The 21194-nt window shown below is 42.2% G+C and overlaps 1 protein-coding gene and 1 pseudogene across 13 annotated transcripts in view; one reads left to right on the plus strand and one right to left on the minus strand.

The window, feature by feature from the left end:
• The window catches only part of WDR20 (WD repeat domain 20), a 94520-nt gene that overhangs the window by 24566 nt on the left and 48760 nt on the right, over window positions 1-21194 (plus strand). The gene's annotated exons all lie outside the window — the stretch shown is intronic.
• Window positions 13556-14419, minus strand: LOC144577528 (nipped-B-like protein pseudogene; annotated as a pseudogene).

Here is a 21194-nt window from a genome sequence, read left to right on the forward strand (position 1 = left end):
GTACCTTGGCTACTAGCTTTCTTGGCTTCCATGTCCACCCCACTAATCTCCTCTAGTCTACCTCTGGTATTCTCTCCCACAGTGACACGCTGGTCTTGTCATCAGCTGGAAGGGTTTAGCTCCAATGTCACGAATTCAGAAACAGCCAGCCTTCTACTGCAGTATGGCCTTGCTTCTCATTGCTCTCATTTCTCCAGGATACTGACTGTTCCCCTTCATGTTGCCAGATCTGCTGGACATTATTTGGCCCACAACTTCCTTAGCTCTCAGCAGCATTTGACACAACTGATCGTCTTCTCTTTATTGAAACATTCTTTGTCCTGACATTTTAACCTCAACTTTTTTTTTACATTTCTGACCCACTCAGTACTTCACTTCCTTTGCTAGTTCTTTCTACTCTAAAATTTAACAGTTGGGTTTCTTTAATGATTCAGTCCTCTTCCCTTTTCCAGTATAAGTTTCTACTATATCTGAAGTTGTATTTCCCTTTTGTTCTTAAAATTGTTTCTTTATGCCTTTTCTCCACCACCAAAGGAAAAACTATTTATTGCAATAAATTAATACAGCAGGTATTTCTGTGAAAGCACAAATCAGTTTGTTAGGGCAATTAAAACTTCTTTTTTTTTTTCTTTTATTTCTTCTCTTAGGGCAATTAAAACTTCTATGACACACTCTAGCAGAGTTCCGTCTCTGCCACTGGCAGCTTAAGATCTGCCTTCTTGAGAGTGACTTTTGCCAGTTCCTTTTCCCTCTCTGTTGCCCTTTGCTTTCTGGACCACCTGTTTCCAGTCACACATGTGGTCATTTCTGGGTGGAACGGTTACTCTCCCCTCCTCAGCTAGAGCTCTTGTGGCACTTTCATTTTTCTGCTGCTGCTAGGTGTCTGCTGGGTTCAGTCGCCAGCTTGAGCTTCACTCCTTCATTCATATTTTATTTTTTTTCTTTAACAGATTTATAGGAGTTTGTCAATTAAATTTTTTTTCCAAGAATCAGCTAGTATCTGTATTCTGTTTTGTGAATTTTTGTGTTTCCTTTCTTTAGGTTTACTCTGTTCTTTTTCTAGCTTACTGAATTGAAAACATGTGTTCATCTTTTCTTGCTTTTTTTTTTTTTGAGACAGAGTTTCACTCTTGTTACTCAGGCTGGAGTGCAATGGTACGATCTCTGCTCACCGTAACCTCCGCCTCCTGAGTTCGAGCAATTCTCCTGCCTCAGCTTCCCGAGTAGCTGGGATTACAGGCGTGCACCACCATGCCCGGCTAATTTGTATTTTTAGTAGAGACGGGGTTTCACCTTGTTGGCCAGGATGGTCTCGATCTCCTGACCTCGTGATCCACCCGCCTCGGCCTCCCAAAATGCTGGGATTATAGGTGTGAGCCACTGCGCCCGGCCCTTTTCTTGCTTTTTAATGATGGCTCAAGGCTGTAACATTCCCTCTAAGTGTTGCTTCAGGAGCTTCTCGTATGTTGGCTGTATGGGTATGATCATTGTGGTATTAAAGAATAATCCGGCCGGGCGCGGTAGCTCACGCCTGTAAATAATCCCAGCACTTTGGGAGGCTGAGGCGGGTGGATCACGAGGTCAGGAGATCGAGACCATCCTGGCCAACATGGTGAAACCTGTCTCTACTAAAATACAAAAAAATTAGCCGGGCGTCGTAGTGCATGCCTCTATCCCAACTACTCAGGAGGCTGAGGCAGGAATTGTTTGAACCCGGGAGGTGGAGGTTGCAGTGAGCTGATATTGTGCCACTGTACTCCAGCCAGATGACAGAGTGAGATTACGTCTCAAAAAAATAAAAAATAAAATAATAATCATATGTATATCAAAACCTAATTTTTTGTTTGTTTGTTTTTTTGAGTCAAGATCTCGCTCTGTTGCCCAGGCTGGAGTGCAGTAGTGCAATCACAACTGTCTGCAGCCTTGACCTCCCAGTCTCAGGTGATCCTCCCACCCTAGCCTCCCAAGTGCTGGGACTACAGGCACATGCCACCATACCTAGCTAATTGTAGTGTTTTTTTGGTAGAGATGGGGTTTCATCATGTTTCCTAGGCTGGTTTCCAACTCCTAGGCTCAAGCAATCTGCCTGCCTCAGCCTCCCCAAGTGTGCCACCTCAATTTTTATAGGCCTAGTTTGTTATTTCCATTTTTATTCTCTGTTTAATCTTTGAGTTTCTAAGCAAGTGGTTTTCTGGTTTTTTTTTTTTTAAAGGCAGGGTCTCACTCCATTGCCCAGGCTGGAATACAGTGGCATCATCACGACTCACTGCAGCCTTTGCCTCTTGGGCTCAAGTGATTCCTCCTTCCCCCACACCACTTCTCACCCCCAGGTTGACTGTAGGCATGTACCACCACGCCTGGCAGAGACCAGGTTTCACCATTGCCCAAGCTGATCTCAGACTCCTGAGCTCAAGCTAAGTTCCCTAAGAAGGCATTTTTAAGTTTCTGTTTATGCGGTTTAATTTTTATTTGCATTGTGTGATCATGGAATATGTTTTTATGATACTGGTTATTTGAAATGTAGTGAGTCTTCCTTTTTTTTTTTTTTTTTTTTGAGACGGAGTTTCACTCTTGTTACCCAGGCTGGAGTGCAATGGCACGATCTCGGCTCACCGCAACCTCCGCCCCCTGGGTTCAGGCAATTCTCCTGCCTCAGCCTCCTGAGTAGCTGGGATTACAGGCTCGCACAACTGTGCCCAGCTAATTTTTTGTAATTTTTAGTAGAGACGGGGTTTCACCATGTTGACCAGGATGGTCTCGATCTGTTGACCTCGTGATCCACCCGCCTCGGCCTCCCAAAGTGCTGGGATTACAGGCTTGAGCCACCGCGCCCGGCCCTGTAGTGAGTCTTTCTTTGTAACCTAGTTAAAACATTCCATGTCTTTTTAAAATGATGTATATTCTCTGTTTGTTAGGCTAAAGGTGAGTATCTCTGTGCATGCATGTTTGATAAAGTTTGTAATACTGTACACATGTCCGTATCATCACTAATTTTTATGACTGCCCCTTATTTATCAGTTCCTTCTAGATGTGTTATAAATATCTCACTGTGATTGTAGATTTGACAGTTTCTCTTTGCCAGTTTTGCTTTGTATTATAAAGTTCAGAATTGTTAGTCTGTGCATTGTTTTCTGTGTTGGTATACTATAATCTTCATTGTCTCTATTTGTTTTGCCCTAGTTCTGTTGTGAGAATTGGCCGGTCTGTTTATTTTGGTTACTATTTGTATGGAATGTCTTTGCATTCGTGCATTTGCATGGAATGCCGTACTGTCTTGTTATTCGCGAGACTGTCTCTTCCTTTACCTCACTCCCTCCACGTGCTTTCACTCTATCACCAATTCCTATTGATTTTTCTCTCTGAAGTCTATATCTTGACTACATCTGCTTCTGTTTTCACTGCCCTCACTCATCTTACCTGGGCATGATACAGCCTCTGACTGGTCTCCTAGTCTACTGTTGCTCCCTTTAATCTATTCTGGAGAGCAGTCAGTGATCTTTAAAAATGTGAATCTGATTGTCACTCCCAGGTTTGAAAATCTTTCAATGGTTCCTGTTGCTTTTAGCATGAAAGGCTAAATTCCTAACACACATTACAAGGCCCTGTATGAACTACCCCTTGCCTACCCTATCAGGTTTTCTGTTCCCCTTACTTTATCTTTCTGACTTGCTGGCTTCCTTTTAATTCCTCTCACAAACCTTGACCCATTTTGACACAGATTCTTCTTATCATTATTTATTTGACACAGGGTCTCTCTTTGTCTTCCGGGCTGGAGTACAGTGGTGCAGTCGTAGCTCACTGTAACCTCAGACTCCTTGGGCATAAGCTACCCTCCTGCCTTAGCCTCCCAAGTAGCTAGGACTGTAGACATGGGCCACCATACTCGGCTAAGTTTTTTCCTTCTTATTTTTTACAGACAGGATCTTGCCATGTTGGTCAGGCTGGTCTTGAATTCCTGGCCCCAAGTTATCCTCCTGCCTTGGCCTCCCAAAGCACTGGGATTATAGGTGTGAGCCACCGTGTCCAGCCGAGGTTCTTCTTAATATGCTGGGTTTTTTTGCCTGGAATGTGCTTCTGTTCCTCACTCTCTGCCCCTTCATCTGTTTAACTCCTTCTCCTTCAAATCTTAGTTCGTATGTCATTTTGTCCAAGCGTTTTACCATGACGCTCAGACTAGATCAGGTCTTCCTGTTATCCTCTACCAGGTCGCCTGTTTAGCACATGCCACAGCAGTACTTAAATAAGTAGAAATTGAAATGTAATGTCTCTTTACTTCCTACCCTCCAAACTAGATTACAAACTACTGAGGGCTGATTTTATCTGATTGATTGCTGAACTCCTGTCTATTCTATATGTTAGCTCAGTGCCTTTGATGCATTATAGGTACTTCATAAATATTTGAATGGATGGATAAATGTACAAGGGGCTTGGCTTTGTCATTTACTTATTGACAGTGGGCAGACTGCTATGGTAACCATATTGTATGTAGTAGGTATTTGGTTAAATATTTTCAGTGAATCAGTTGTTTGCCTGATCTTTCTCATCTGTGTTTGGCAATCTGCTATATTTAAAGAACAGCAGGTGGTTATTTGTACCCCTTATTTCTCTCTACTGTTTTCCTCTCTTCCCCTCATTTCCCATACATCTCCCATATCTTGCCATAGCTCTGGTAGCAAGCAGGTACAGGCGTGAAAGAAAGACCTGAAAAATCTGCCTAGTTTAGGAGGTTTTTTTAAGAAGACAAGTCTGTTATTCAAATCACTAAATAAATTTGCTGTATGGGACTCTTTTCTTAATTGGCAGCAGTAAAGAGGAAAGGTTCCCCCTGCCCCCATGACAAAAATAGAGTAGTTTATTGTAGAAAATTGGAAAACTCAAGGAAGGAAAAAAACCTCCATATCCCACAGCTGTTAGTACTTTGGTATTTTCACCTCTCAATCTTTTTTGGTGTTTAGTTATGTATTTTAAGCATAATTTGGTCCCTAGTACCTGGTATCATGCCCGGCATGGTGTAGGTGCTCAGCAGTTAGCGTGTGTGTTTTCAATTTAAAAATGCCTGCAGCTTCCCGGTTTGGTATGCAGGTGAGCATTGCTTTTTCTTGATGGTGTTTATAACCTGTTTTAGAGTAGTTGAACTTTATATGAAGATGTGATTTTTTAAAAATGAGCTTGTTAGATCATTGTAAAAAGTTATTTGGGTTAAATGTTTTGGAGTCACCTGTGACTTCTTTTTTTCACAGTCTACTTCCAGTCCTTCAGTAGAGCCTGTTGACTCCACCTCTAAATATACCCAGAATCTGATCACTTCTGCTTCTACCACTAACACCCTAGTTTAAGGAAGCACCATCTCTCATTTGGATTATTACAGAGGCCTCCAACTGGCTGCCTGCGTCTATCCTTGCCTCTTACGGTCTGTTCTGATGTCAGCCAGAGTGATCATTTAAACAGTATAGGTCAGATCATATTCTTCACTCTTAAAACTTTTCATAGCACTTAGAATAAAATCTGAATTGCTTATGTTACAGTGCTTTCTTTCTCCCCAATTCCCTAGTGTGATTTGCTGCCACCTCCTCCTTATTTATTCCCTCCATTCCATTCCGGGAAGAGCCGCTGCCACCCCCCCCCCATCCCACCCATGGAGCCATGGCATGCGCTTTGCTTGGAATCCTTAGTCCTTCTGCTTAGAACTCCCTTCCTGGTGGCCATGGGACTGGCTCCCTTACTTCTTCAGGTCTCTGCCCAAATGTGGTTCTGTTCAAGAAGGTTTCTCTTAACCCTACCCAGAAAGACACTGTTACCACCTTTCCACCTCAGTCCTTCCACTCCCCTTTCCTGACTGATTTTTCTTCATGCTCCTTGTTACTGGCTGACATTCATTTTGTTGCCTGCTTACTGACTAGTCCCACCTAAAATCGACAAGAGGAGGGATTTATCTTTGTTGCTGAGATCTCAGGGTCTAAAACAGTGCCTGAAGCATGGATAGTAGATATTCTCAAGTAACTTAGTGACAAAGTCTGCACTGGGACATAGGTATTAGGACCTCTCAGGCCTATTTTATTTTTTAATAGGTAATACATTCACATGGCTCACTTTTTGTTGTTGTTTTCGAGATGGAGTCTCGCTTTGTTGCCCAGGCTGGAGTGCAGTGGTGTGATCTCAGCCCACTGCAACCTCCGCCTCCCAGGTTCAAGCAGTTCTCCTGCCTCAGCCTCCTAAGTAGCTGGGATTACAGGCATGTGCCACCATGCCTGGCTAATTTTGCATTTTTAGTAGAGATGGGGTTTCACCGTCAGGCTGGTCTTGATCTCCCAACCTCAGGTCATCCGCCTGCCTCAGCCTCCCAAAGTGCTGGGATTACAGGCGTGTGCCGCCATACCTGGCTAATTTGTATTTTTAGTAGAGATGGGGTTTCACCATATTGATCAGGCTGGTCTAGATCTCCCAACCTCAGGTGATCCACCTGCCTCAGCCTCTCAAAGTGCTGGGATTACAGGCATGAGCCACTGTGCCTGGCCCACATGGTTCAGAATTTAAAGAGCATGCAATGAGGTCTCTCACACTCTGCCCCCAGCCCCACCCTGTCCTCCTCAGAAGTAACCAATATTAAGTTCTTGTGTTAGCCAGTGGTTTAATACACAAAATCAAAGACAGCCCTTCCTCCTTTATACAAATGTGCAAACTTTAGCATCTGCACTTTTATACCGTGTTTTTGTTTTGTATTGTATACTTCAGAGATTGTTCTTTGTCAATAAAGACATTATTGTTAAAAGCATCTTTATTTAATGCCTGCATAATATCCCATTGTGTGAATTTATCATTCTTCTTTTGATGGACATTGATGTTTCTGGTCTTTAGCTCTTACATACTATACTGCAGTAAATCACTTTGTACATTCATCATTTTGCCTTGTTGCTACTGTATCTGAGGAATAAATTCCAGTGAGGAATTGCTGGGTGAAAAGGGCATGTGTATTTGTAATTTTAAACACAGTCAAATTGCCTTCTAAAAATTGTACTAATTTTTACTTCTGGCATAGTATGTTGTTATTTTGATCTTTGCTAATTTGACAGATGAAAAATGGTAGGACACTGGAGTTTTTGGTGTTTCTTATACCATGAATTAAGCATCATTTTGTATATTTAAGAGCTATCTGTATTTTCAGTGAGTTGTACGTGTCCTGAACCCACTTTTCTACTAGGATTCTGGTCTTAAAAAAAAGAATTTAACTTGATAGGAGTTCTCGTTTATGTAAATTATTTATTATTTATTTTTTAATTTGTTTAGAGATGGGATCTCACTGTGTTGCCCAGGCTGGTCTTCAGTCCATCCACCTCAGCCTTCTGAGCTACTAACACTATAGGCACCCACCACCGTGCCAGCTTTTTATGTAAATTAGCCCTTAATCTGTGATCTGAGGCACAGACATTTTGTTCCATTTGCCATTTTTCTTCTGATTTTGCTCATGCTCGTTTCCTACATAGAAAGTTTTTTTTTTTTTTTTTTCCCCCCTTTATCTTTCTTCCTCCTTCTTGGGAAATTTCATTTTTTTTTTATAGACAAACATATTAGTCTTCTCTTAGGTTTTGAGTCACACTTAACCCTCCTAATATTTAAAAAAAAAATACTCATAGTTTCTTATTGTGCTACTACATCTCTCTTTCTCTCTCTCTCTCTCTCTCTTTTTTTTTTTTTTTTTTTTTTTTGAGACAGTGTCTCACTCTGTTGACAGGCTGGAGTGCAGTGGTGTGATCTCGGCTCACTGCAACCTCCACTTCCTGGATTCAAGCAGTTTTCCTGCCTCAGCCTCCTGAGTAGCTGGGACTACACACATGCCACCATGCCCAGCTAATTTTCATATTTTTAGTAGAGATTGGGTTTTCCCATGTTGGCCAGGATGGTTTCAATCTCTTGACCTCATGATCCGTCTGCCTTGGCCTCCCAAAGTGCTGGGATTATAGGCGTGAGCCATGGCGCCTGGCTTCTCCTCTCTCATTTTTTTTAACAGACAGGGTCTTCCTCTGTTGTGGCTGGAGTACATTGGTACAATCATAGCTCATTGTAACCTCAAAATCTTTGGCTCAAGGGAGCCTCCCACCTCAGCCTCTTGAGTAGCTGAGACTACAGGCATGAGCCACTATGTTGGCCTCTTCTTGTAATTCTCGGGTTTCACTTCTTACATATGATTTCTCTTTGATACTGCTGAGATTTATTCTGGTATAAAATGTCAGGTGGGGTTTCACCCCATTTTTTTAAAAACAATTTTAGAATTTCTTGATCTTTCATATCTTGTCTGAAGAGTAATGTGTCAGCTGTTTTCTGCTAAACTCTGAGTGGTATAGACCAGTTAGCTATGTCCTGTGTACTTTTCTTTCTTTCTTTCTTTCTTTTTTTTTTTTTTTTTTTTTTGAGACGGAATCTTACTCTGTTGCCCAGGCTGGAGTGCAATGGCACGATCTTGGCTCACTGCAACCTCCGCCTCCCAGGTTCAAGCGATTGTCCTGCCTTAGCCTCCCAAGTAGCTGGGATTACAGGCACACACCACCACGCCCAGCTAAATTTTTTTGTATTTTTAGTAGAGACGGGGTTTCATCATTTTTTGGCCATAATGGTCTCAATCTCTTGACCTCGTGATCCACCCACCTTGGGCCTCCCAAAGTGCTGGGAATACTGGTGTGAGCCCCCTCGTGCGGGGGTCCTGTGAACTTTTCAGTTTAAAACATGATTACCTTTATCTTACGAAAGATCTTATCTTTTGTTGACTTAAAAATAGCGATGGGAATACAGACTAATGGGGAATATTGTTTTAAAACAAAGAATTTTCAGTTGGTAAATATTGATAAGATTAGTAATAATAGGTACAATTATAGCTAATTAACTTTGTGCATTATATTTAAATAATGTGTTTAGTACATTACATAATGCTAAAGAAATAAGGGATTTTTCTGTTTATTTTTATTTATTTCTTTCTTTTGAGGCAGTCTCCTTCTGTAACCCAGGCTGGAGTGCAGTGATGCAGTCTCAGCTCACTGCAACCTTTGCCTCCTGGGTTCAAGTGATACTCCTTCCTCAGCCTCACAAGTAGTTGGGACTGTAGGCATGCGCCACCATGCCAGGCTAATTTTGTATTTTTAGTAGAGTTGAGGTCTCACCATGTTGCCCAGGCTGGTCTCAAACTCCTGAGCTCAGGCAGATTACCCACTTTGGCCTCCGAGAGTGCTGGGATTATAGGCTGTGCTACTGCACCTGCCCTGTTTTTTATTTTTTATTATTTCAATAGGTTTTCGGGGAACAGATGGTTTTTGGTTACACGGATAAGTTCTTTAGTGGTGATTTCCTAGATTTTGGTGCACTGCCTCACCTGAGCAGTGTGCACTACCCAGTGTGCAGTCTTTTATCCCTCACCCGCATCGTCTCTTCCCCCGGAATCCCCAGCGTTCAATATATTATTCTTGTGCTTTTGCATCCTCATAGCTTAGCTGCCACTTATAAGAGAGAACATAAGATGTGTGGTTTTCCGTTCCTGAGTTACTTCACTTAGAATCATGGTCTACACTTCCATCCCGGTTGCTGGGAATGCCATTGTTGTTATTACTGTTTTTATGACTGAGTAGTAGTCCACCAGATTTTCTTTATCTACCTGATAGGTGGGCATTTGGGGGGGTTCCATATTTTTGCAATTGTGAATTCTGGTGCTATAAATATGCATGTGCCAAGTGTCTTTTTCACGTAGTGACTGATTTTCCTCTGGGTAGATACCCAGAAGTGGAATCACCGGATCAAATGGAAGATCTCCTTTTAGTTCTTTAAGGAATCTCCACACTGTTTTCCATAGTGTTATACTAGTTTACATTCCCACCAGCAGTGTACAGGTGTTCGCTTTTTACCACATCCATGCCAGCATCTGTTATTTTGTGAGTTTTTAATTATGGCCGTTCCTGCAGGAGTGAGGTGGTATCACACTGTGGTTTTGGTTTGCATTTCCCTGATCATTAGTCATGTTGAGCACTTTTTCATATGTTTGATGGCCATTTGTGTATCTTCTTTTGAGAATTGTCTATTCATGTCCTTAGCCCACTTTTTGCTTCAGGGTTCTTTGCCATGAAGTATTTGCCTAAGCCAATGCCTAGAAGGATTTTTCCAATATTATCTTCTAGAATTCTTACAGTTTTAGGTGTTAGATTTAAGTCTTTGATTCATCTTGAGTTGATTTTTTTTTGTAAGGTGAGAGATCAGGATCCAATTTCATTCTTCTACAGGTGGCTTGACAATTATTCCAGCACCATTTGTTGAATAGGGTGTCTTTTCCCCAGTTTATGTTTTTGTTTGCTTTGTCAAAGATCGGTTGGCTGTAAATATTTGGCTTGATTTCTGGATTCTCTGTTCTGTTCCGTTGTTCTGTGTACCTGTTTTTATACCAGTGCTATGCTGTTTTGGCTACTGTAGCCGTACAGTACAGTTTGAAGCTGGGTAATATGATGCCACCAGATTTGTTCTTTTTGCTTAGTCTTGCTTTGGCTATATGGGCTCTTTTTGGTTTCCGTATGAAATTTAGGATTGTTTTTCCTAGTTCTGTGAAGAATGATGATGGTATTTTGATAGGAATTCCATTGAATTTGTAGATTGCTTTTGGCAATATGGTCGTTTTTCACAATATTGATTCTACACAGCTGTGGTGTGGGATGTGTTCTCATTTGTTTGTGTTATCTCTGATTTCTTTTTTCATGAAAGAAATGTATTTTTTTTTATTGCATTTTAGGTTTTGGGGTACGTGTGAAGAACATGCAAGATAGTTACATAGGTACACACGTGGCAGTGTGATTTGCTGCCTTCCTCCCCTTCACCTATATTTGGCATTTCTCCCCATGCTATCTTTCCCCAACTCCCCATCCCCTGCCATCCCTCCCCTTTTCCCCCCAACACACCCCAGTGTGTAGTGCTCCCCTCCCTGTGTCCATGTGTTCTCATTGTTCAACACCCACCTGTGAGTGAGAACATGTGGTATTTCATTTTCTGTTCTTGTGTCAGTTTGCTGAGAATGATGGTCTCCAGGTTCAACCATGGACATGAACTCATCATTTTTGCTGGCTGCATAATATTCCATAGTGTATATGTACCACATTTTCCCCGTCCAGTCTATCATCGATGGGCATTTGGGTTGATTCCAGGTCTTTGCTATTGTAAACAGTGCTGCAATGAACATTCGTGTGCATATGTCCTTATAGTAGAACGATTTATAATCCTCTGGATATATACCCAGTAATGGGATTGCTGGGTCAAATGGAATTTCTATTTCTAGGTCCTTGAGGAATTGCCACACTGTCTTCCACAATGGTTGAACTAATTTACACTCCCACCAGTAGTGAAAAGGTGTTCCTATTTCTCCACATCCTCTCCAGCATCTGTTGTCTCCAGATTTTTTAATGATCGCCATTCTAACTGGCGTGAGATGGTATCTCAATGTAGTTTTGATTTGCATTTCTCTAATGACCAGTGATGATGAGCATTTTTTCATATGTTTGTTGGCCTTATGTATGTCGTCTTTTGTGAAGTGTCTGTTCATATCCTTTGCCCACTTTTGAATGGGCTTGTTTGTTTTTTTCTTGTAAATCTGTTTGAGTTCTTTGTAAATTCTGGATATCAGCCTTTTGTCAGATGGGTAAACTGCAAAATTTTTTTCCCATTCTGTTGGTTGCCGATTCACTCTAATGACTGTTCCTTTTGCCATGCAGAAACTGTGGAGTTTGATTAGGTCCCATTTGTGTATTTTGGCTTTTGTTGCCAATGCTTTTGGTGTTTTGGTCATGAAGTCCTTGCCTACACCTATGGCCTGAATGGTTTTGCCTGGATTTCCTTCTAGGGTTTTTATGGTGTTAGGTCTTATGGTTAAGTCTTTTTTTATTAATTTTTTTTTTTTTTTTTTAAGATGGGGTTTCACCATGATGGCCAGGCTGGTCTTGAACTCCTGACCTCAGGTGATCCACCCACCTCAGCCTCCCAAAGTGCTAGGATTACAGGTGTGAGCCACCGTGCCTGGCACTGTGGTTTTTAATCCATCTGGAGTTAATTTTAGTGTAAGGTGTCAGGAAGGGTTCCAGTTTCTGCTTTCTGCACATAGCTAGCCAGTTTTCCCAACACTATTTATTAAACAGGGAATCCTTTCCCCATTGCTTGTTTTTGTCAGGTTTGTCAAAGATTGGATGGTTGTAGATGTGTTGTGTTGCCTCTGTGGCCTCTGTTCTGTTCCATTGGTCTATATCTCTGTTTTGGTACCAGTACCATGCTGTTTTGATTACTGTAGTCTTGTAGTATAGTTTGAAGTCCAGTAGTGTGATGCCTCCCACTTTGTTCTTTTTGCTTAGAATTGACTTGGCTATGCGGGCTCTCTTTTGGTTCCATATGAAGTTTAAGGTGTTTTTTTCCAGTTCTGTGAAGAAGGTCATTGGTAGCTTAATGGGAATTGCATTGAATCTATAAATTACTTTGGGCAGTATGGCCATTTTCACGATATTGATTCTTCCTAACCATGAACATGGAATGTTTCTCCATCTGTTTATGTCCTCTCTTATTTCGTTGAGCAGTGGTTTTGTAGTTTTCCTTGAAGAGGTCCCTTACATTCCTTGTAAGTTGTATTCCTAGGAATTTTATTCTTTTTGTAGCAATTGTGAATGGCAGTTTGTCCTTGATTTGGCTCTCTTTAAGTCTGTTATTGGTGTAGAGGAATGCTTGTGATTTTTGCACTTTGATTTTATATCCTGAGACTTTGCTGAAGTTGCTTATCAGTTTCAGGAGTTTTTGGGCAGAGGCAATGGGGTCTTCTAGGTATACTATCATGTCGTCTGCAAATAGAGACAATTTGGCTTCCTCCTTTCCTATTTGAATACCCTTTATTTCTTTTTCTTGTCTGATTGCTCTGACTAGAACTTTCAGTACTATATTGAATAGGAGTGGTGAGAGAGGGCATCCTTGTCTAGTGCCGGATTTCAAAGGGAATGCTTCCAGTTTTTGCCCATTCAGTATGATACTGGCTGTTGGTTTGTCGTAAATAGCTTTTATTATTTTGAGATACGTTCTGTCAATACCGAGTTTATTGAGGTTTTTAGCATAAAGGGCTGCTGAATTTTGTTTGTCAAAGGCCTTCTCTGCATCAATTGAGATAATCATGTGGTTTTTGTTTTTGGTTCTGTTTATGTGGTGAATTATGTTTATAAACTTGCGTATGTTGAACCAGCCTGGCACCCCGGGATGAATCCTACTTGATCGTGGTGGATAAGCTTTTTGATGTGCTGTTGCAATCAGCTTGCCAGTATTTTATTGAAGATTTTTGCATCTGTGTTAATCATGGATATTGGCCTGAAGTTTTTTTTTCTTGTCGAATCTCTGCTGGATTTTGGTATCAGGATGATGTTGGTCTCATAAAATGATTTGGAAAGGATTCCCTCTTTTTGGATTAACTTGAATAGTTTCAGAAGGAATGGTACCAGCTCCTCTTTGTGTGTCTGGTAGAATTCGGCTGTGAACCCATCTGGACCTGGGCTTTTTTTGTGTGGTAGACTCTTCATTGCTGCCTCAACTTCAGCACCATGTGTAGGTAGTCCTCACTTGAGCCATGTCTAGGATTATCAGCATGATGATTAGCTGAATTGCCAGACAACGGGCCAGAAACTTTATTATCATGTATGTTTTTCAAACCACCTGCAACAATGGGACTTGATGCCGATGCTTGCTGCATCTGTGGGTGTGTTGTGTAACCCGAAGGATGGGAATATGGCATATAGCCTGCAGGGCTTTGTGGGGCATATGGACTAGGCACTGGGCTATTTTGTTGTGGCATAAATCTGTTCCCAGAGCTTGTCTTTGGTGGCACAAACCGGCTGGAGGGGCTGTGTGAGATAGTGGTTTGTTGATAATTGGAAGATGCAGGACTACTGTGCATGGAATTCTGAGAAAGTTTATACTGAGACATCATCATTCCACTTTGTACATATCTGTTCTGCATGCTTTTCTCCCTGAAAACGTTAGGACTCCTTGCCAGGACGGCCTGCAACAAGAGTGGTATGTCACCTTCTGGATCATCACTGCCAAGGTTATCTTTCAACCCTATGTGATCTGTTGATACCTGGTTGAGGCTGTGGACAAGCTGTGAAACCAAACTGTCATCCCTACAAGCCAAAAGGCAGTTCACCTCTTCCGCTATTCGTGCATTAAACAGAAGGCTCTTTGTAGTGGCAGCAGGTAAAGGAGATGGAAGAGGCAGCTGGTTCAGGAGGTCTGTGAGACTAGCAATCCCCGCAAGAGTAGTAATGGGGACGTGGGGCATATCCCCATTCATCCTGAATTTCTGGAACGGTGTTGCCTATAAAAGTACTTAGTTCAGGTGCCAGCTGTCATTACTTCCCATTTCCCAAACACTGGGCAAATCAGCATCTGAATCCAAGGGGAGGCCGAGGCTGCTGTGGCGAGAGACTATATATAATCTGGGCTGGGAGTGGGGGTGGCTCTGGCTCCTCTTCGTCTCCTCAGTGCGGGGAACATGTAGAGCCACGGGGAGACCAGCCGAGAAGACAAATGGTTGCTGCTTTTTCCTCCTCCTCCTCCTCCCCCCACATAGAAACACTCACAAACACTCGACCAGGGGCCCAAGCTACGGGGCGGGTATGGGGGGGCGTCGCTGTGGGCCCGGGAACCAATCCTCCTGTCAGCGGGGCGTCCCTCCCTGCCATCTATGATTTCTTTCAGCAGTGTTTTGTAGTTTTCCTTGTAGAGGTCTTTCACATCCTTGGTTAGATATATTCCTAATTTTTTTTTTTTTTTTTACAGCTATTGTAAAAGGAGTTAAGTTCTTGATTTGATTCTCAGCTTGGTTGCTATTGGTGTATAGCAGTGCCACTGATGTGGGTACGTTGGTTTCGTATTCTGAAACTTTACTGAATTCATTTATCAGATCTAGGAGCTTTTTGGATGAGTCTTTAGGGTTTGCTAGTTAGATGATTGTGTCATCAGCAAACAGCAGCAGTTTGACTTCCTCTACCGATTTGGATGTTCTTTAATTCTTTCTCTTATCTGATTGCTCTGAGAGGGCTAGGACTTCCAGAAGTACACTGAAATAAAAGTGAAAGTGGGGCTGGTGAGGTGGCTCACACCTGTAATCCCATCACTTTGGGAGGCCAAGGTGGGCAGATCATGAGGTCAAGAGATGGAGACAATCCTGGCCAACATGGTAAAACCCTGTCTCTACTAAAAATACAAAAATTAGCTGGGCATGGTGGTGTGTACCTGTATTCCCAGGTACTCGGGAGGCTGAGGCAGGAGAATCACATGAACCCAGGAGGCGGAGGTTGAAAACAGAAAACAAAAAAAAGTGAAAGTGGGCCTCTTTGTTTTGTTCTAGTTCTCAGGGGGAATGCTTTTAACTTTTCCTCATCCAATATAATGTTGGCTGTGGATTCGTCATAGATGGCTTTTATTACCTTACATTGTGTCTGTTCTCTGCTGATTTTGCTGGGGACTTTTTTTTTTTTTTGAGATGGAGTTTCGCCCTTGTTACCCAGGCTGGAGTGCAGTGGCGCGATCTCGGCTCACTGCAACCTCCGCCTCCTGGGTTCAGGCAATTCTCCTGCCTCAGCCTCCCGAGTAGCTAGGATAACAGGCACGCGCCACCATGCCCAGCTAATTTTTGTTTTTAGTAGAGACAAGGCTTCACCATGTTAGCCAGGATGGTCTTAATCTCTTGACCTTGTGATCCACCCGCCTCAGCCTCCCAGAATGCTGGAATTACAGGCATGGGCCACCACGCCTGGCCTGCTGAGGGTTTTAATCATAAAGAGATGTTGGATTTTGTCAGATGCTTTTTCTGCAGCTATTGAGATGGTCATGTGATTTTTTTGTTTTTGATTCCATTTGTGTGGTATATCATATTTACTGACTTGTGTATGTATGTTAAGCCATCCCTGAATCCCTGGGATGAAACCAGCTTGATCATGGTAGATTTTCTTTTTGACATGCTGTTGGATTTGGTTAGCTAGTATTTTGTTGAGAATTTTTTTTTTTTTTTTTTTTTTGATACAGAGTTTTGCTCTGTCGCCCAGGCTGGAGTGCACTCTGCTCACCGAAACCTTCGCCTTCCAGGTTCAAGCAATTCTCCCTGCCTCAGCCTCCCAAGTAGCTGGGATTACAGGTGTCTGCCACCATATTTTTAGTAGAGACAGGATTTTGCCGTGTTGGCCAGGCTCCTGTCAAACTCCTGACCTCAGGTAATGCACCTGCCTCGGCCTCCCAGAGTGCTGGGATTATAGACGTGAGCACCCAGTCAAGGATTTTTGTATCTACGTTCATCAGGGATATTGGTCTGTGCTTTTCTTTCTTTCTTTCTTTGTTTTTTTTTTTTTTTTTTTGTTTTGTTTTTTTTGTCGTATCCTTTCCTGGTTTTTGGTATTAGGGTGATACTGGCTTCATGGAATTATTTAGGGAGGATTCCCTCTTTCTCTATCTTTTGTAATAGTTTCAATAGGATTGGTACCAATTCTTTGAATATCTGATAGAATTCAGCTGTGAATCCATCTGGTCCTGGAGGGTTTTTTGTTAGTAATTTTTTTTATTATTACTATTTCAGTCTTGCTGCTTGTTATTAGTCTGTTCAGAGTGAGTTTATATTTCTTCCTGGTTTACTCTAGGAGGGTCATGTATTTCCATGAATTTATCTGTCTCCTCTAGGTTTTCTAGTTCGTGTGCATAAAGGTATTCACAGTAGCCTTGAATGATCTTTTGTATTTCTGTGGTGTTGGTTGTAATATCTCCGGTTTCATTTTAAATTGAGTTTATTTGAATTTTCTATTAGATTTTCCTATTTTATTTGAGTGAATTATGTTTGAGATCTCTTAGCTCCCTTGATTAACCCATTTATCCCAGACATTGCAAATTTTTTTGTGAAAAATCAGACCTTAGGCTGAGCGTGGTGGCTTACACCTGTAATCCCAGCACTTTGGGAGGCTGAGGCAGGCAGATTACCTGAAGTCAGGAGTTTGAGACCAGCTTGGCCAACATGGTGAAACCTCATCTCTACTAAAAATACAAAAATTAGCTAGGCATAGTGGCAGGTACTGTAATCCCAGCTACTAAGGTGGCTGAGGCAGGAGAATTGCTTGAACCTGGGAGGTGGAGGTTGCAGTGAGCTGAGACTGTGCCATTGCACTGGGCAACAAGAGTGAACTCCATCTCAAAAAAAAAAATCAGAATCAGACCTTGGTGATGACGTTGAGCAGCAGGATATAAATTATGCTCAGAAGCTTAGTGTTCCAATAATAGAACACTAGGCATAAATGGGTTAATGCCTGGTAACATCAAGTTAATATACATTGGAGTGCAAATGAAGCTTGATTCTCATCTGGCTTTATTTCTCATAGCCAATAGACTCCCCTCAACAGGCCATCATCTTGCAGAATGGAAGTTTCCGCAGTTGTTGACTATAGTGATAAGTCATCTTGTCATTTTTGTGTCATCTGCATGAGAATCAGTGATGGTTTTTCACTGCCTTTTTTTTTTTTTTTTTGGCCGTTTTCTTCATATTTCCATGCCAGTTAGCATGGCCTTACCTATTCTTTGTTTGCAGTTGCCATTTGTTTTTCTTTCTTTTTTTTCTTTTTTGAGACAGAGTTTCACTCTTGCCCAGGCTGGAGTGGCAATGGTGGGATCTTGGCTCACTGCAGCCTCTGCCTCCAGGTTCAAGCTATTCTCCTGCCTCAGCTTCCTCCTGAGTAGCTGGGATAACAGGCATGCGCCACCACACCTGGTTGAGTTATGTATTTTTAGTAAAGGCGGGGTTTCTCCATGTTGGTCAGGATGGTGTTGAACTGTCAACCTCAGGTGATCCACCTGCATGGGCCTCCTAAAGTGCTGGGATTGCGGACATGAGCCACCACGCCCGGCCTTACAGTTGCCATTTCTACCATGTGGCTAACTTCTCCGAGATTTGTAATGGTTCGCTTTACTGACGACATGAAATCCAAGCTGAAGCTAGGAAGTTAGCCTGTCTGTGCCTCAGAATTTCTCAATCATCGTTTCTCCTGACGAGATTCTCTCATTCAGATGTTGAACTAGCTGAGCTGACACCATGTTTTCACACATTTGTTTATCTGTCTCACTCTTTTCTCACATGCCTTCCCACATATTTCTATTTGCCAACGCCATTGCCCAAATACTTTACTTCTTACCTTTACAAAAACTGGGAGACTGCAGGAACTTGGAAAAACATCAGTGTTTGTCCCAGTGTCACTAAGCAAAAGGGGCTTGCTGCCCAATGTACCAGAAGCCTGTACTATGACATTATGAGAAAATTTTCTCAGAAACCCAGTGAAGGGAGTCTCCTAGCTATGAGAAATATAGCTGATGAGAATCAAGCCACTGGGTTTTTGAGTATTTTCTCAGAAACCGAGGGTCATACTATTGGCTTTCTTTTTATTGCAAGTCCACTCACAAGGAGACAGGAGTTCAGCTCAAATCTGTTTCTCTGTGCTGGCTTTACGGCAGTAACTTTATTAGAAAAGCCTTAGGGGGGGATTCTGAGGTTAGCAGGTGATTGGTGGAAGGAAAGGAGAGGTCTGGAAAGTCCTCAGGCCTACACTACACATTTATCTCTTCGTGCCTCCTCATAGGTCCCATGTGCAAATTGGGGGAAGTTAGTGTGAACCATGTGGTAGAAATTTAAGCTGTGACATCACCAAACTTGTTCTGTACAAACTGCAGTCAGCTATATTGATTCCAGCCAATCGTACCCAGCTGTGTTATCCGTCTTACAAGTGAGTGTTTCAGTAAGTTGTTTTTTCTTATCTGGAATCCTGCAAACTCAAAATCCTGTTAGTGATTGGTGTCTTTAACTCATGGGGTCATGGTTTCACCAGTCCTGAAGGATCCTTGTGCCTTGGCATCCTCATTTTTTATAACATGATTTTGTATCTTTTGTAGGGTAGTGGAGTTGGGATCTGTATATTTGGGGTTGAATTGTTATGTGGCTAGGTGCAGTGGCTCACGCCTATAATCCCAGGACTTTGGGAAGCTGAGATGGGTGGATCACTTGAGGTCAGGAGCTCGAGACTAGTCTGGCCAACATGGTGAAAACCCATCTGTACCAGAAATACAAAAATTAGCCAGGTGTAGTGGCATGAGTCTGTAGTACCAGCTATTCAGGAGGCTGAGGCATGAGAATTGCTCGAACCCTAGAGGCAGAGTTTGCAGTGAGCCGAGATCATGCCACTGCATCCTAGCCTGGGCGACAGAGCGAGACTGCGTCTCAAAAAAAAAAATTTGTTTGGTATATAAGTTTTCCAGATCTTTAGTGAGTTCCTTATAGGAATGGACCATATTTGTGACCTCTTCTTTCTCTCTTCCCTTACAGCAGTGGTTCTCTTATGCATGGTTCCTGACCAGCAGTATCAGTGCCCCTCATAACTTGTGGAAATGAAGATCTGGGCCCCTGCACTTGGAACACTGAATCAGGAATATGAGAGCGGGGCCCAGCAATCTGTGCTGTAACTAGCATGCCCGGTGATTCTGTGGGCTAGTTTGAGAACCACTGCCTTATAGGAGCTAATAATAAGTTTACCTCCCAGCGAACACTCAGCTCACTGACTAATTTGTAGACTATACTAATCACTGCTGATTTGTTTCTTCTCATCATAGCTCCCATTTACTGAATAGCTACACTGGGCTAGGCACTGAGCTCGGTGTCGTCACGTGCATTGTCCCTTATGATCTCACAGATACTTTGCAGAAGAGGGCGTGGTGCTTCCCACTTTATATAGAGATGAGAGAGAAGTCTCTTAGGGATATAGTAGCTTGCCAAGGCTGCACAGCTGGTTAAGTGGCAGCAGGAGATTTCAGCAAGGCTGTCAGACTCCAAAGCCTATGTTCTTTCTAGCACCCCACCCTGCTTTTCATGTAAACTCTTGCTCCCAGGGAATACATGTGCCTGTGTGGCTGTCATGTGGTTTTATAATAAATGGTTGTAATACCTGTATTTCTAGATTTCTCTCATCATATACTTAACCCACCCACTAAGCAGCAACCTTTCAGCTTTTAAAAAAACAGACTATTTTCCATTTATAATATTCATTTATTTAAAGTGTGTCAGAGAATTAGGAAGTATTATAAAAGAGCTCTTTGATCATGTTCTAACCTCTGTCTTTTCACATGTGGAGCCATTATATTATATGAGCTACTCTATTTTTGTCTCAGAAATTAAACGTCCATTGATGTGTAAATTGGTATACTACACAGTTCTGACCTCTGAACTTCTAACGTTTTTTGTTTTTTTTTTTTAATTTTTTTTTTCTAAAAGAAAAATAGAATGGGATCTCAATATGTTGCCCAGGCGGGTCTTGAACTCCTTGCCCCAAGCACTCCTCCCATCTCGGCCTCCTAAAGTGCTAAGGTTACAAATGTGGGCCACCACGCCTGGCCTGAATTTATAACTTAAAAAAATTATGCTACATCAAGTCCAGTAAAATTGATTGGAAAAAGTAATTTCACTGGTTTAACCTTGCCTTTCCTCACCCCCGTCGCTTTCAAATCCCTCCCCTCATATTTGTACCTACATTTTCCAACAGGTGGCTAAATATTAACATATTTTTTAAATGTCTTATAAGGAATCAAATGCTTATTTCCATGCTAACTCACTGTAGTTCTTGGTTTGAATGCATTTTAAAAATGTAAATTGATACTATTTACATAATAATAACAGGCTGGGCACAGTGGCTCTCGCCTGTAATCCCAGCACTTTGTGAGGCCCAGTCAGGTGGATCACTTGAGGTCAGGAATTCAAGACCAGCCTGACCAACATGGTGAAACCCTGTCTCTACTAAAGATAAAAACTAGCCAGACATGGTGGCAGGTGCCTGTAATCCCAGCTACTTGGGAGGTTGAGGCAGGAAAATCACTTGAACCTGGGAGGCAGAGTTTTCAGTGAGCTGAGATTGCACCACTGCACTCCAGCCTGGGTGACAGAGCAAAGACTGTCTCAAAAACAAACAAACAAAAAATAATAATGGTAACAGCTAATGCTTACAGGCACGCACTTTGTGCCTGGTGTGATTCTGATCACTTTACATATTTTAACTCCTTAAATCATCGAACACTGTCTATAGCAGGGCACTATTTTTTTATCCCCATTTTCCTGTTTTGTGAAAGGGGTGGTACGTAAAGGC

Source organism: Callithrix jacchus, chromosome 8 (genome assembly GCF_049354715.1).
Source record: "Callithrix jacchus isolate 240 chromosome 8, calJac240_pri, whole genome shotgun sequence".
NCBI classification, from domain to species: Eukaryota; Metazoa; Chordata; class Mammalia; order Primates; family Cebidae; genus Callithrix; species Callithrix jacchus.